The sequence below is a fragment of the Eucalyptus grandis genome, chromosome 10 (genome assembly GCF_016545825.1).
Source record: "Eucalyptus grandis isolate ANBG69807.140 chromosome 10, ASM1654582v1, whole genome shotgun sequence".
Taxonomy (NCBI): domain Eukaryota; kingdom Viridiplantae; phylum Streptophyta; class Magnoliopsida; order Myrtales; family Myrtaceae; genus Eucalyptus; species Eucalyptus grandis.
The window spans coordinates 34697261-34706480 of NC_052621.1; the positions used below are offsets into that span (position 1 = coordinate 34697261).

General features: G+C 40.5%; 1 pseudogene; it reads right to left on the minus strand.

Annotated features, from left to right (window-relative positions):
* Positions 1-658: 658 nt before the first annotated feature.
* Positions 659-3625, minus strand: LOC104423380 (annotated as a pseudogene).
* Between the last annotated feature and the right edge of the window lie 5595 nt (positions 3626-9220).

Consider the following 9220-nt stretch of genomic DNA (forward strand, 5'->3'; position numbering starts at 1 on the left):
GTTTCTAATCACCCACCGAAAATAGATTAGTGGCAACTCTTTTACTGGCGACTCCTGATTGGAAATATTATTTGTATGTTAAGAATTTGATCCTAAGTCGTGAATTTGTATGAACTTGGAAGAGCCAAAATTAAGACAAAAGAGAAAGAATCTTGAATTGAAGTCTGCAGAGGAGCTGAGATTATCCATAAAAAGAAGCGTCAGACAACATCATTCTTTTCTGTCAGAGTGTTCTTTTTTTCCCCCTTGATTAATAATAATATGCAGATCACTTTGGATTTGTAGACCAGGTCGAATTTCACATATTAACTTTTGCTTATTTATTTGAGCATGATGCGTGCCCTGTCCAGTCTCTCAACTCTTTCTCTGTAACTAGATAAGGCATGTAAAGCACCACACTCAGAATCATTTTTGCAAGTTATGCACGGCTAACTGGTTAGTGTTACACACTTGGAGAAGTTCGTGTCGATTTGACGAAATTTGAAGTGCAATGCGCAAGTGAATAGTTGATAAATCTGTAGTGTTGGATGAACTTGAACAAATGAAACTCTTTTATTCTTCGCCTTTCCTTCCCATTTTACTTGGACTCATCTTGTATCTTGTATTCTGGATATGAACAAGATTCAAATGTTGGGACACTGGGGGCACTCTCTTTTCATTAATTATTAATCTCGCTATCTGCACCAGCCAGGGTGACTTTGCCCGCCATCCAGCTCTTTAGCATTTGTAGAGCAGCTTTCGGCTGATCCATCGGAACCATGTGCCCAGCATTATGAAGCTGCATTTCGTCACACAGCCAGAATTGCACTTATCATTTGTCTCTCATCTTTAAACTATGTTGTGCATGCATGCTCGCGCATTGCAGTTGTGTGTGCGCTTCTGTTAGAGAGAGAGAGAGAGACCTTCAAGAAAGTAAGTGGTCCATGGCTTTTCATCAGGCCTGCCTCGGCACCAGCAACGACAAATGGAACAGTAGGAGATGTCCCAAACTGTTTTTGACCAGACCACCGCATGGCATTAACCCACCTGGAGTTTCCTGCTCAAATTAACATCAGGAAAGACATGTCATTCGCCAGGTAATGTTCCGTTTGATCCTGTCTAGCGTCTACCAACTTGAAAGATCGGGGTTTACCAAGCCAATTGCAGATGAGATCATATTCACCGGCATAAATGAGCTACTTCAGCCCGTCTTCAAGAAGCGGGGGGATACCCACTGCGAGATTCTTCATCCAATCCTGGCTCATTGCATTGAACACAGTGCTGCCGCACGACATATACTCTATATCCCCGACCCCTAAAGCATCTCTCACCTTCTTTTGGTTCAGGAGTGTCTCCACGTTCGAGAGGTCGTAGCACAGGGGCCCCTCACATCTCTTTCGTATATCGTAGTACTGCAGGCCAATCATCAACATGTCAAATTCACGTAATCAAACATAAATTTTAGAAAGCTTCTGTCGGGGGAAAAATGGATACATTTATGTTCCCTGTAATGTTCAAGATCTCATTGAAAATACTGAAGCAATCGTTCCATGCTAAGTCACAGGCATCTCCGCCATTGGTAGCTGCACATGATTTGCAAAGATTAAAAGTAAAGCCTCCACTTTCAGAAATAAAAAAAGAGAGCTTCCGGAATGTTTTAATGAAGCATAAACAGAGATTTAGGACCAAAAAAGATACCACACTGTTTCGTCGCCCATTGTATTCTGGGAGCATTGTGTTTATGCTGTCGTGATCAGACTGCGTGATTAACCTCATGTTTAGAGCATAATCTGTGTATGCTTCATATTGGATCTCAGGATTGGTTAGGCCATTGCCAATTGCAAACCCCTGTTCAAGATTCAGAAGTTAACTTTGTCAAAAGAAAGTACAAGTTGATATGTCATAGCAAAAAAAAAAAAGAAATCATCATACAAGCATGGAGTACCTTCAGGTTTATGTGCATTCCTTCCTTCGCCTTGTTTCCTTGTTGAACACGAGCAGCCAAAGCAGGAATGTAATGCCCAGCATATGATTCTCCGGTTATGTAAAAATCATTCTTGACAAGTTGAGGATGCGCTGCAAAGAACGCCTGAACATTGCAGTGAGAGGTTAATTATCATATGCTTGAATTCTTAACTGGAAAAGTATCCAATCAAAAATTGGGTTGTCCATAAAAACAAAAGCAGTTTATCTAGTACTCAGTTTATGATCAATGAGCTCATGTACACCTGCAAGAAGTCGTACAAGTCATTGCTGACACCCTGCTCATCATGCCGAGTGTCACGTTCGTCAGTGGAGTAACTAAAACCAGTTCCAGTAGGCTGATCGACGTAGATGAGATTCGACGCCTGTGGGGGAAAAAACATTAACAAAAGCATGAAATGTAACATACTTCAAACTAGAAATAGTATATTCATCAATAAAATACGTTTTTTCATTGTCTAAATTTCCGTTTTAATTTAATAAGATACGTATTGTTTATTCATTCAATAATTAATTTTGTCAACCATGATCGCAATTATCACGCACAACCGTCAGTTTGCCCAAACAATGTTGAAGTCTTGTTTGATAGCAAAGCTATCGAAGGCGAAAGCAACGGAAGAAGTTGGCAACTGCTTTTCAAGAAATAATACTGAAACGAACTAGGCCAATAATGTCAAGGGAAAAAACAACAGAAAAGAGTAGGAGGACGACGCTAACGTCGCATAATTCAAAAAAAAAAAAAATAGAGCAAAGAGAAAAATCCAAAGAATGACGCAACGTTCTTGGGAGTATTAAATTATGATTAATAATGCTATGATCAGTACAAAATTGTCACTTACTCACCTTGTCCCAACCATAATCATTCCACACAAGAGACAAGTTGTTGGCAATATGAAAAGGGCCATTCTCATGGAACAGTGCCAATGAACTGCTACATCCAGGCCCTCCGGTTAACCAAATGACTACCGGGTCATTTGCGCTGCTCCGTGATTCGAAGAAGAAGTAGAACATCCTAAAAAATTGGACAAAAGACAGGACAAAGAGTCGTGACCAGAACTTGATGAATTATAACGAGTTTTACTGACCGAATTCTGTTGAACTTCTCGTTTTATCATGTTTCATTGATAACCCCATTAATTTTCCTGTCATCTGGCCTAACAAAATAAGTGTAATAGGTGAATCTAAACACTTCTAGAACACATTAATTAAGTGCTAGTTATTAATCGTATTTTCTGTCAATTAAAAAAAAAAAAAACAGAGAGACAGAGAGATGGGCTATCGAAGTTAATTCCGAGGCTCTCGACAACTGGCTATCGAAGTTGATTCCAAGGCCTCACGTTGCAGCATGGGAGTGCGGAAGCGGGTAATACCCGGCATTTTGACCGAGGTCCTGAACGGATGACCTGGAATCGCCGAGAACTGGGAGCTCAAAGCGCCTCTCAACGATCTTCCCATCAGAAGCCAAAGAAAAAGAATCTTTGTCTCTAATTCTAATATTGACAGCTTCTTTGGGGTGCAAGTTGAGCCCTTTAATGAGAATCTCTGCTTGTACCGTTGGCGATAAGTTGGCGGTTAAAGATGATGTCTTTGATGGTGATGCAGTAGAAAAGAGGAGGTCGAGACAGAAGAGAAAGTAGTATGGCGAGAGAAAAGTCGATGCCATTGTTAAGACTTTTGAGAGAGACTCTGAAGTTTGAGAACGATGATGACAAATCGTGGGCTTTTTCAGTGTTTGATGTAAAGGACGTCATTGATGAGGCTCCCAGAAATGCATAGAGAGAGAAATAAAGAGATTTGTCTGCTTTATGGAGAGAGATGACAAGATTCATGAAATTGGAGAGGAATTTTCTGTATTCTGTATTACTCTGCATATCAATGTACATGTATTTGTAGTATAGTAAATGAATCAGAAAATATTTACACAATATTAATTTTTCTAAAGTAAAACGTATCTACGATTATCTATGATTTGCTGAATCAATCTTCAGACTAAATCAGATTCCTTCTTCAATACTCCCCCTCAAGCTAGCAGCTTATAAATGTCGAAGGCACCAAGCTTGCTTAATAGATATATGTGGTCTTTGGCATAAGGGCTTAGTGAAAATATCTGCAGGTTGTTCCACAGTTGTGATTCCTCGAGTGGCAATGATCCCTTCCCGAAATATCTCTCAAGTAAAATGACAGTCAACCTCAATGTGTTTTGTTCTTTCATGAAAAACCGGATTTGCCGCCAATTTAAGAGCCGTGTCATTGTCACATAACAATTCACTTGCACCATCGACTTGCACACCTAGGTCTGAATGTAACCCTTGAATCCAAACTATTTCTCGCACAATTTTCACCATGGCTCGATATTCTGATTCAGCTGATGACAACGAAATTGTCGATTGCTTATTTGTCTTCCATGAAATTAAAGATTTTCCCAATTTAATACAAAAACCAGTAATGGATCTTCTTGTCATTGGACAAGTGGCATAATCTGTGTCACAATAGGCCGTCATCTTCATGTTGCAGTCGCGAGATAACAAATTCCAAGTCCCGAACATCCTTTCAAATACTTCACAACCTTCAGTGCTGCGTCCATATGTGATCACTTTGGGTTGTGCATAAACTGACTGAGTATTTGTACTGTATAACATATATCAGGCCTAGTCATGGTGAGATAAATCAATTTCCCAACGAGTCGCCGATAACTTGATGGATCTTTGAGCAATGGATCGTTATTTGGAGAAGGAGAGTTCGCATCATATTCATATGTTGTCAATTTAACATTCTGCTCAATAGGTATAGCAGCTAGCTTGCATCCCGATATCCTGCATCCGATATGATTTCCAAGACAAATTTTCTTTGACTGAGACAAATTCTCTCATTGGATCGAGCTATCTCAATACCAAGAAAATATTTGGGAGGTCCCAAATCCTTAATATGAAAGGTCATATGCAAATATTCCTTGAGCTTCCAAATTGCGATATCATCATTTCCCATAATAAGTATATCATCGACATAAATCAATAAGTAGATCGAGGAAGTGTCACACCCCGATCCTCGATCACGTGCCCATCCTTCATCTTTTGTCGATTTTAAAAATGCAATATCCCAGAACTATGTATCGACGACCCTTTCTTTTAATATATGCATGCGGAAGCAGTTATAAATCCCTAAATAATAGAGTAATAGGATAGAAAAGTAGGGCCATATTTTTCATAATGAACTTCACAACCTTACTTTTATACATAGCACAATCCATAGTATTCTACAATACTATCAACATAGGTTTGACCTAACACCTATCCACCGAAACACAAGATTCATACAAAACGGGATGAGATCTTAGTCCTCATCAGGATTGTACTCGGGATCATCCTCGGGATCCTCCTCTAGGTACTCCTATTCCGGTTCTTTATCCTCGGGTTCCTCATCAGGGTTCTCCTCATCAGATTCCTCCTCCTCAGGCTCCTCATCCGAGTCTTGAAATGGTTATTCAATAACCATTGAAACCACATCTCAGCAAGTTCTATCCCCTAAGACTCAATTAGTAAACCAATACGCTAACTGGGCTGCCTATGCATGCATGGGTTAGAGAACTTACCTTGGCCTCAGATTCCACATGCATATTAGTACAGTTCAATAGGCACTCAAGCAATCACATCACAGATTGATATCTCGATCAATCGACCTAATCGATTTCATGTCAACATAACATTTTTCCGGTCATTTCAATTCAATCAATCAATTCACAACATCAAATTAAAACAATAATCAATCGACCTAGTCGATTACATGTCAGCCGGACCATCTCTTTGTCAATTAAATCAATATTGTCCATTCTCTAAAATAACCCATCAGGTTACCAAGCCAGTATTTTATAAGATTCATTTTCCTTACTGACATACCAAGCTACCAAGTATATTCATCATAACATACATTCTCCAAAATGACATGTTGAGTCACCGAGCCGTTATGGCATGTCATCCATTCTCCAAAATGACCTATAGAGTCACCGAGCCAACATGGTATATCGAGTATATTCATCATAACGCCCATTCTCCGAAATGACATGTTGAGTCATCGAGCCGTTATGGCATGTCGTCCATTCTCCAAAATGACATATAGTCACAGAGCCGACATTGTATACTGTCCATTCTCCAAAATGATCTATAGGGTCACTAAGCCGGTATTGTATACCGTTCATTTTACAAAATGACCTATAGGATCACCGAGCCGGTATTGTATAACATGATACTTTGAACGTACAATCAATTTGTCGTTTTATTCATTCTTAACAAAAGTATATGTGCGTGGGCACACGGTCGGCCTTAGCCAAAATATTATGATTTTCTTTCCATAAATCCTACCCTTATCTGTAGTCCACCAAAACATTTTTTGTGCTGTCAATCGACACCCAGTTATTTTCCAATTAATAACCAAAGATTACTCAATTAAAGAATAATTCTCAATTTTACAAATAATTCAACTCAACACAAAATAAAGCTCAATTAAATAAATGGACTGCCCCACAACAATCAGCATAAAATTCTAATCGTCGGCTATCCCAGCCTTATTTCCGAAAAATAAATAATTAATTAAATTAATTTCGAAAATAAATTATTAAATACTAAAAATCCAATTTAGGCCCGTAATGCACGATTGGATGCGTAACGGGTCGGGAAAAATCCCAAGATGCATTCAATAATTATTAGAAGCTTCTACTTGCTAATGACTAAGTCTAACCACTTAACATGCATCAATAAGTCACTAATTTAATTGTTCTAAACTAATCTAACAACCTACGTGCACTTAATTAAATCTAACTAACCCTTAAGCATCATTAGCAAACTAAGAAAGCATTAGTGAGTAAAACTCACTTGAGACAAGCGAAGACCGGATCACCGCAACAGTGACGTGACGGCGGCCGAAATCTGAATTTTAGGCGACGTCAATGAACACTCGGGCCAGGCCTACAAGCCTCGCAAGCCCACAGAAATTTCTGGGCTTGTGCTTGGCTTCACGGGCTTCTGATTTTGTTGGGCTTCGCTGGACTGGGCCAAAACCTGGACTTTTAATGGACTTCAAATTGTTGGGCTTCGGCTGAGATGGGCTGCTGGACCAACAAATTTCGCTGGGCTTGAAAGAAATTCATTGGGCTTGATTTCATGGAGATGGGCCGACTGGAACGGCTGCGGGCTTTGCTGGTCTTCGCTAGATTCGTGGCAGCAAAGAAGAAGCGGCCTCGACGCTGCTAGGGAAAGACACGGACGATGGAGAGAGACATGCGGACGTCGATGCTACTGGGCGAAGGAGAACGCACGAGCTGCAGACGTGAAGACCGAAGCTGCTGAAGAAACGCTTCGCTGGCAACTGGAGGAGTCCACGTTTGGGGCAGCTTTCGTTGACTCGGGGGAGGCTGGTTTGTGGACTCACGTGCTGGCGATGGAGATTCGGTGGATTGAAGCCGCGTGGGCTTCAGTCTTCGTGGGCAGAGGTGACCGAGACGCTGGCTGCAATTCAAAGGAGAAGCAAAGATCGGAGGATTTGCGGGGTCAGGAAGTCAACAGCTGGAGTTTTCTTTGTTGGGCTTGATCGGTTTGAGGGGGGCTTCGCTGGCATCAGATTGGTGGGGAGCAGCAACGAAGGAAAAGAATCTGAAAGAAAGAAAGGAAGAGCTGCAGGTTCGTTCAAATAAAAATAAAGGAGAATGAAAGTGAAGTAGAAATTTGATGGAGTCGGCGTGAAGATGAGGCGCACGCAAGAGGGTGTGAACAAGCAGAGCTTGTCCAACAAGCTAGAGGAGAGAGAGACCAAAAGTCCACATGATTATCCAAAGACTTAAAATGCTTGGTTCCCCCTTTGGTGTTCAAGCCTATCTCAAAGTCCCTTAATACTTTCCAGCTTTATATTCCACAAATTACTCCAATTTGAAGCCAAAAATCCAACCCCTTCCATAGCTCCGAATTTCTACAACTTCGGGTTCAATTCTTCCCGAAATTCTCCAATTCAACGTCCAATTTGAATGAAGAAAAAGTCCACATAAATTCTATAAATTCCCATCAGCACATGGCCCGGCTTGGAAGTCCAAATTTCCATCAACTTAGTCCATTTGAATTTTTGTTATTTTTTCACGACGTCCGAATCAATTTTCCGTAAAATTCCGGTCAAATTCCGGTCTCAATGGAATTTCTCTTAAAAACAAGACAACATCCTATAAATGAACCGTAACATGCTCGAATGTCCGATTTCCAAAACCAAATTCAATTTCGTGGTTAAAATCAACCGAACGCGATTTTAGTCTAATCCGACCTACCGGGTAGCTTTTAGGGATTTTATCGCGGTTATATCCCTTAATGGCTTCACCCAATAGATTGGTTAACTCATGAGTGATCAGCTTAGAGAAAAAGGACTATAGGTGCGTCGACGAGATGCGTATTTTGTATATTCGGGACATGGTCAAAATTTCAGATATCACAGGAAGTACCTTTAGTCCATGTGAACAATGCATAATCATATTTGGAATGTATAAAGCCTACATTTGTGAATGCTGCAATAAACTTTGCATACCATTGTCGAGAAACCTATTTGAGTCCATAGAGGGATTTGCGGAGACGACATACTCGAGACCCCCCTGTCTACGTAATCCCAATGGAAGTTCCATGTAAATTTCTTCATCTCGGTCTCCATGAAGAAAGGCATTATTCACATCCATTTGATGTAAGTTCCAATTACGTATTGCAACAACAAATAGAAAAGAACGAACAATCACTTCTTTAGCAACAGGAGAAAATGTCTCATGATAATCAAAACCTTCACGTTGCGTAAATCCTTTAGCGACGAGTCGAGCTTTGTACCGCTCAATCGAACCATCTGCCTTATATTTTATTTTGTACGCCCATTTGCAGCCAATGGGTTTTTTGTGAGAAGGTAGGGGAACAACATCCCAAGTGTTATTTGTTGTAAGAGCAGCTAACTCTTCCTTCGTAGCTTTTTGCCATCGAATATCACTCGCCGCTTCCTCATAGGAGGATAGTTCTTGTTCTTCAAATATTCTACCGATGCAGCATGTGTGCTCTGGCGATAATTTACTGAAGGAAACATAAGAGGATACTGGATATTGCGTACTTGGCGTTTCCATGTTAGAGGTCGCACCTCTCGTCTCGAACACCTGGGCATTGGAACATGTGTTTGTTCAACAATTGGTGATGAGAAGGACCCATTATCATTTTGCTAAGGTGATGAAATGGTGGATTTATCCAGAGATCCGATA